Genomic DNA, 8,729 nt, shown 5'->3' on the forward strand with positions numbered 1-8,729 from the left:
TAAAAAAGACCGTAAAAAAAACAATCAGAGGTCCATGGAGGAAAAGACCCATCTTCCTCACCTCAGTCCCTGGGAACACACCAGAGCAAGTCTTCATGAAGACTTGTGTAGAGGTTTGGTGGCTACTGAAAAGGGCATTCCTTGGGGTTGATTGTGGGGCTAGTACTGTACGGTATCTTTGCTCATGCCCTCAGCGGCAAGGTGGGCTGCATCCTCTGTGAGTTCCCAGATGACACCAGACTGGGAGGGGTAGGCAACAGCCTGGGATCCTAATTTGAGACTGAAGGAGGAAGGCCTCCAAGTGGAGGAGCAGGATATGGAGGCGTGTTTTGAGTGATAACAGCAGACTCAGTATGAAAAGCTGTTACATGCAAAATGATTATTAAAAATTATTAAATGCAAAATTTGCTAATTACTCAGATATCAAATTATAGTTTTGATCCAGCTGAAGCCTAAGAGCATGCTTTCTGATTGTAAGGCTCCACTTGTCATTTGTATCGTATATGTAGAGCTATTAAATAAGATAGCAAGACATTAAACAATATTTCTTGCTGTATTTGCAAATTAATTTCAGTGGTGGAATAGAGACACTGTATTTCAGCTTACATTTAGCTTTTAGCTTATCTCTGCAGAGTACACTATTTATGCTCACATTATATACAGATACTAATTAAGTTGTTAATATATCACAAGATGGGAGAAGCTTTCCCTGAATACACAGGGTTTCCTGACATAAATTGGAAATAGGCTGTGCCTAAACAAAGAGCCAAAGCACAAGCAATTTGTAAGTGAAAGGCGCACAGGCTGACTAATAGTATGGGTGAGCTAAAACATGTACAGGTAAATCTGCCTTCAAGTTCCAGGATAAACAGCAGAAAGGAACTAGCACCACACATCCTGGCTTTCTTCATTAGGTATTGTACCCAGCTCTTCAGCATGCAAATACTTTTCCACTTTTCTAGGCCCTGGAATGGTCTGTGTTCTCTGACCTTCCAATGGACCATGTGAGAAGGAATGAGCCTCCCAGGGAAAATCTGAAATACGTTGTTCTAGTAGAGATACACAGCAAGTATCTTCCTAACTGTATGTTATGTATAAATGTAATCACAGGTATATATCTAATCATGTAGGTGACAGACAAGTGAGAACAGGGCACTCCTCCTTGCTTCTCATACTTTGCCATTCAAATAAAGACCACTGCTTTCTGGGCAAAGTTAATCAAGCCACACTGTGACTGGAATTCATTAGAATTGTGTGGGCTGATGAAAATTGACACAATGCATTTAACTTCTGTAGTGCTCCATGCGAATGGATCATCTCCAACATTTCCAAACTCAATCTCAACTTTGTTTTTCAAATTCAGCAGATATTAAAGAGAACACATATTACAAGTTGCACTGATCATACAGGATTGTAATGTTGCAGTCACTATCTGCATAAACACATTATGGAGGGCAAATGTGGAAATGTTTGCTACCAAGTTAGTAGAATTTTCCTTGTGAGCAGTTTGGTAGTGAAGGGTAAGGACCAAATTTTTTCTTTTCAGGTTAAGTTTGTAGCAGCTTCCAGCAAAATGGATAGAAGTTATTTCTAACTTGTATTCAGAAGAATCAAGTCCAGACGAGATCCGTGGCAGAAAAATACCATTTTTCCCTAGGATTTTTTTTTTTTTTTCCAGCATCTTTTCAGGCACACTATGAGGAAAAAAAATGAGAGTCCTGGCAGGTTTCATCATGTCAGACTGTATTATTCATGTAACATGACATAAATGCGACACTTATTGCCAAAAAGGATACATCATAGCAATGGCAGGTTTGTTTAGCAAATGTAAAGGATATTTTAACCAGATCAGTTTAGGTATCCTTCAAACAGAGGGCACCCTGCATTTATTCAGGGCACCAATAAATGAAAAATGTTTCATCCTTGAACTTCTGAAGTGTATGCTATTAAAATATATGCTTAGCTAATGGATTACATTGTCAGATAATGGTAGATTTTGCGAAGCTATGGACACCCATTTTCTATACTGTGAGATGTTGTATATAGTCATTTTGTGTGAGATAAATCAGATTGTAGCTGAATGCTAACTTACACCTAGATTAAAATATACTCAGGAATCTTTAAAGGTTGTTTTTGTTTGTTTATTTGTTGGTTTGTTTCCTACCTTTACCATTACTGACTCATTTTTGACACATTAAGGAAGCATTGCAGGCCTTTGCTCTGGATAGCTGAGTACTTAGTGTTTTGAACCGCACTGATATATTTGATGTTTGAAACAAAGCTAGACACAAACACAAATATTCTGAAGGATAGATAATCACCTTGTGGATGAATTGGAGGAAGAGTCTGAAAATAATAAAATTCAATTAAGGTATTTGTGAAGTTCAGCTAGAAAAGGAAATTCAAATTCACATACAGCATGAGGGTATAGCACATGATTATACTGCTATAAATAATGTATTGAGTGCAAACTAATACTTCTGTACTTTTCTAAAACACAGAAGCAAATTCTCAAATACTTTTCTAAGGTTTCCACCAGGGCAGAAGGTGAATAATTCACTAAAATGAATATAACTGCTCATACACAAAGGTAAATATTTGCAGAATTAGGCTATTAGTTAAGGTAAATAGAGCTCTTTATACTTCCTTGTAAAATGTTGCAAATATGTGACCATACCTGGAGTACATTGGCAAAAAGTCCTGAGGAATTTAATGGTGATGAGACAAAGTTTGAAAATACTCTCTTATCTAAAGGTGAGTGTGAAGTGAAGAATATATAGATACAAAACTCAGCATCTAAAGGAAGATTAGCTCATGTAAACTCTGCAAATAAATAAACTTATGTATAAAGGTTAGAAATTCAGAAATTAGTACACATTATGTCAGCTCTCATGAACTGTATTAACTAATGAATAGTACTGACTGTTAAGTATTCTGATGATTGAATTTTCCTCATTAAAAAAAAAAAAAAAAAGAGGACCACTACTTTAAGTACCCTTTCATGGAAGAATGGAAAATTTAGATTGGAAAGGACACCTGAAGGTCATCCAGTCCCATGCCCTGCTGAGAGCAAAGTGAGCTTCAGAGCCAGATCAGGTTACAGGTGGGTTTGCCCAGCTGACTTGTGAAAATCTGCAAGGATGGAAATTCCCCATCGTCTCTGGGCAACCTCTTCCAGCTTACTTCCTCTTTTACCAGGAAGAACATTTGCCTCCTGTTTAGTGAAAGCAACTGTGCCCTTTGTCTCATGTCCTTTTGCTGGGCACTTTTAAGAAAGGTTTGGCTTTATCTTCTGTATAGATTTCCCGTTAGGTTGTCAAAAGCTGCAGATTGGTTTCCTTTGCTTTCTCATCTCTAGGCTAAACAAGCCTTTACCGTCTCAACATATTTTGTCAGTAAACAAAAATTTGAAAAGATAATATTTTTGAGGAATGAAGATGTATTTAAGCAAAAACTCTATCACAGAAAAGAGAAACAGACAAAGAAGACTGATGAAAACATGGCAATATGGAATTTCATATGAAATCTAAATGTAAAAAGAGTATTGTTTACAAAATGAAATGTATCAATAGTTTATAAAAACAAAGCAATGCTTTAATTTTAAAGGAAACTTTAAATATACAAAAACAACCTTCAGTCCCAAATATACTCATGATATTCATATTTATAATAATATAATGCTCACCGAGTCTATCTAAAGGGGAAAATAAAAGGACCTAGCTGATGAAGCATCTCTCTTTTTTTTTTTTTTTTAGTCATGAAATTAAATTATTTTGGATTTGAAATCACATTTGAAACAGAGTAGCTACTTTATTTACTGTAGTACTCTTGCTTCCTTTCCCATAAAAATTTACAGGCACTAATTTGAGATCAAGACTATGATAACTAGATCACTTTCTGAATGTAACAGAGAAGCTAATTTAATAGAAATGGGAATAAATATCTACATCAAGGCTGTTGTTTTCCTCAGACCAAGTTCTGTAACCTGAATTCAGTCTAAACATTTAGCTTCTTTCTCCTCAGTAGCAGAATGAGAAGGTGTAAGAGCTAAACTTCTCCCACAGAGCAGCCCATTCTCTGTTAACCAGTAGACTCCTAACTTTTTATTATTTTATTTTATTTTATTTTATTTTGTTTTATTTTATTTTATTATTTTTATTATTTTTTATTATTTTTTATTATTTTTATTATTTTTATTTTATTATTTTATTTTATTTTATTTTATTTTTTTGTATTCCACTTCCAGTGAAGAGCTAAAACCAGTCTGCACAAGTACTAGCTTCTTGGCCTTCCATGGCAAAACCTCTAAAACAAAAGAATACAAAACCACTTTGTCCCTAGAAATATATTGTGACTGCTGTTTCACTCACTGCTGGTGGACACCTATTTTCACAATGCAATGTGAAATGCAAACAGAGCAGGCTTGTCTTTACAAACTTTAGACAGTGACCAGTATTGGCTCTGAGCCAGAAGGCAATGCTGATGTGGTGTGCACACAGGAATTTTACATTTACCCAAAATGTTTTATTTCACACAGAACGGTATTTAAATGACCTACTTATAGCAGGCAAATGTAAAAAGAAATCCTATATTATTATTAATAGTAGTGTTCCTGGTACTACTTATGTTGTGGCAGTCCCTGGAAATACCAGCTGAACATCAGCATAGTGGGTAGAAACTTAATTAATATAAACACCCACATAACTTACAGTCTAGCACTTCCACATGACACTGCCTTGGAATCATAATGAACAAAAAGCCGAGAGCTTTGGTTTCTTGGACATTTACTGGGAGCTTCTGTCACCTTTTTTTCTACAAATGTCCACATACTCCTCTTCATCAAGAAGAGCTCCTTTATCACATGCTTGCACAAACCATGAAACAACAGTCTTTATGCAGCTTTGAAGTTTGTTGTTGTTGTTGTTGTTGTTTTTTCCAATGAGAAATTGAATTTAGAGCATACAGCTACTGCCTAATAAAATTGAACTCACTTACAGTCAGCATAGTCATATGTCTTACACAAAGACATTGTAAAAACCTGCAAACATCAGGCAGGCACCACGTTTCCAGGACACAAAAGCATTTTGTGGAGAAAAAAAATGATTTAGTAAAATGGGGAAAAATGGATCCATCATTTCTAACTAGCCTGTGCAGCTTGTCCTAAAAATTGTGGCACTAATTACCAGCTGTAATTACTGTGGGGCAGGAAGTGTCTGTCGGGGACAAGGGAAATGATCAACCCTTCAGAAATTATCCTCTTGGTTCCAGAAGATTCCTCCAATGTCCTAAGACCACAATGCAATATTTTGACCCCAGGGGACATTAGGGAAAACACCCTGCTGTTTTGTTCAGCTGAGTTTCCCTGTCATCCGGGAGCAGAATCACCCATTCGTTTTACAGAGCAATCAGAAAAGCTGCCAACTGACAGTCAACTCAGTTTCTCCCATGTTTGCTTTTACTCTGCCTCTCTTCAGAGGCATGCAGGTGAAATCCCAGATTTATAATGTATTTAGAGGGAGATAGATAAAAAATGATGAGACTTTTAAAATTTCTCAAAGCCACAGCTCTCTAAGTACATAAACATTAGAAGTGTGTTCTTAAACTCCCTTCTCTTATATGCACAGCCAATAATAGACTGGCTATTTTCATTACCCGCTGGCATATGCTCAGTTCCTTTGACCATGTGCTCTTTCTCTGACTGCTCCATTCATCCATCCTTCCTCCATGTCTATTATCCCTACCAATTTCCTGCAGCTCTGTCTGCCTCATGGACTGTGTTTTCCATCATCTCCCATTTCCACAATTCCTCCTCTTTCCTTCATGACTTCTGTGCTGAATGGCTTTTTTGTTAACACTCTCCACTTTCTGTTATTTTCTCCTTTTCTCACCATGTCCAGATCTGATTCCTGCCCCCCTCCAACAGAAAGAGTCCAGTTGGAAAATTCCCTTGCAATGTTTGCCTTGTTCTTATACTGACTTTTTGTTTAGGCTCTTGCTACCTAGACAGTATATCGAACTCAAGGGACTTCTCATCTGATTCAGTTTGGCCATTGCTATGTGATCTTACTGAAAGGTGAAAGAACAGTCCCAACTTTCCCTTTTTTCTCTCGAGCTCAGCTGCTGTAGACAGCATAAACACACAGAGCTTTCTGAACAGCGCTTGAGATGCAGGACATAAAAGCTGGAGCCTTGTGAGGTAGAAATCATCAAGAGTAAAGCAGAGTGTACTTATTCTGTTTCTTGAGGCTCATCCAAAGTAAAGTGCTTCTTTGTAGGGAGAAGGCAAGATTGTTATCCAGGTGGCTATCAGGTAAAAACCCCTGGAGCCAAGCAGTGCTGCAGGGTAACGGTCATGATTTTGCCTCTTACAGGCCTATTCCCAGCACATCAGCAGGACCAGTAGGCACCAGAACACATAAGGAAAAGGAGGAGGAGGGGTAGAAGGAGAAGGAAGTGGAGGAGGAAGGGTAAATGGAAGAACTGGCTGTGTGAAAGGATACAACGTGGCCCAAGTAAATTAGACACTCTGAGGTGGCTAAGGATTTAGATCCTGGCTTTGAACTGTGGGGTCTTGATAGTGCTGATTCTGAAGAGCCTCCATCAGGAGATTAGAAAGCTCTTGCTGTGGCAGTTCAAAACTAAGATGGTAAAAATTGTTTGGATTTATGCAAAAGCTCCTCTCCAAATAATCAATGTTTGAAAGAATCAAATATTTCCCTGAACTCCCCTCAGACGCTCCCATTCTGGATGAGTAATGAGAAATTAATCATCCTGTCAGAATAAACGCCGTGAGACCTTTTAGTCATGCTTGCCCCTTCCTCTGTAATAGATTTTTGTCAGTCATCCAACTAGGTCTCCCAGAACGCAGTGCCGCATCCCAGCTCACGCCTTTTATGTGGCCTCTTTCGCAGCTGGGGCCTGTTTCCGGCCCTGTGGTGTGTCGGGAGTCAATCAGGCATCACAGGAGCCCGGCCCATCACGCCCACCTTACCTCTGCCAACTGTCGCCCCGCAGCACCTCGCTGTCGCTTCCTTATTTCAGGTGGGTCCCAGTCTTCCTGCAGCTGGTACCCTGCATCTCTCTGACACAGGCGGTCGGGGATGGTGCGTCTGTGGGTTTTTAACTGCTTGGTTGTAAAAACACAAGCCTAGCAGAATATTACAAGATCAGGGAATTAAAAAACAAATGGCTTTTTGAATTCATTTACACCATGCATATTTCTGTTAAAGTGGATCTAACAGTCTAATTAAAAATAAATAGAAGAGAGAGGAAGAAGCAATATGTGCTTACCATCTGAGCAATTTTTCCTTGTTAATAAAGAATCACACCAGCTGAAAGAACCCTGAGATTTTCCAAAGATACACAATCAGGATGAAGGGTTTTATCTCCAGAGAACACATCCAGTGTTATATCTCTGATGTATTATATTTTAGTGCCTTTTTCTACAAATGGTATCTCAACAGATTTTTTTTTAATCTATGCATTTTTGAGTTGTCATTTCTGTATATCATGCATGCAGTACCCGCACACTTATAAACACTTTCACTTGAGTGAATTCTCATCCATCTTTCATTATCAGCTTATTTTGAAGTGAATTTGGGAAGACTCCTGAGGGGTTGCAGAGACATAGGCAGATCTGCCAGTTAACCTCTGCACCTTTGGTGGGAGAAGATGGAAGAAAGAAGACTTATAAAGCAAACAACTTTCAAATATCAAAAATACCACGTGTGTAGATTTCTGCTGTTTGTTAACCTTGGAAGTGTCGGTAGAGGGATGGAAGAAATGTTTTCTTCCCTTCCAGTCTTCTATAAGCTTTCATATCACACCCACTTCAGTGGAACAGGCAAAGCAGGAGTGGGCTGTTATGTATTTGAAAGAGGCTGGCTATCTGAGATGATCCAAGCTGTGACACAAACTCCAGTGCTGAGACCTATTTCAGAAATGGCCTCCCTGACAACACCTTGGCATTTGTCAACATCCTCACTCTTATCATTATGCCAAGTCAGAAGATGCATTTTTGAGTATGGCTCTGCCTTTTAAGCGTCAGAGAAAGGCTATCTCAGCTGGGTGAACCACGGACATTTCTGAGCTCCCAGGTGTCTATGTGTTGTGGTTTAGCCCGGCTGGCAGTCAAACACCACACAACCGTTCGCTCACCCTCCCCCCTCCCTCTCCGGGATGGGGGAGAGAAACGGGAAAGTGAAGCCTGTGAGTTGAGATAAAGACAGTTTATTAAGACAGGGAAAAGAATAACAACAATAATAATAATAATAATAGTATTAATAGTAATAATGTGTACGAAATAAGTGATGCACAATGCAATTGCTCACCACCCGTTGACCGATGCCCAGCCTATCCCCGAGCAGCCGGCCACCCCTCCACCCCGGCTAGCCACCCCTATATATTCTTCAGCATGACGTCAGATGGTATGGAATACCCCTTTGGCCAGTTTGGGTCAGCTGTCCTGGGTCTGTCCCCTCCCAGCTTCTGCTGCATCCCTAGCCTGCTCGCTAGCAGGACAGAGAGAGGCTCAAAAGTCCTTGGCTTGGTGTAAGCACTGCTCTACAACAATTAAAACATCAGCATGTTATCAGCGCTCTTCTCATTCTAATCCAAAACATAGCACCCTGCCAGCTACTAGGAGGAAAATTAACTCTGTCCTAACTGAAACCGGGACAGATATCCACCCCTTATTCCATACCATTTATGTCATGCTCAGGTTACACTCT

Source organism: Cygnus olor, chromosome 3 (genome assembly GCF_009769625.2).
Source record: "Cygnus olor isolate bCygOlo1 chromosome 3, bCygOlo1.pri.v2, whole genome shotgun sequence".
Taxonomy (NCBI): domain Eukaryota; kingdom Metazoa; phylum Chordata; class Aves; order Anseriformes; family Anatidae; genus Cygnus; species Cygnus olor.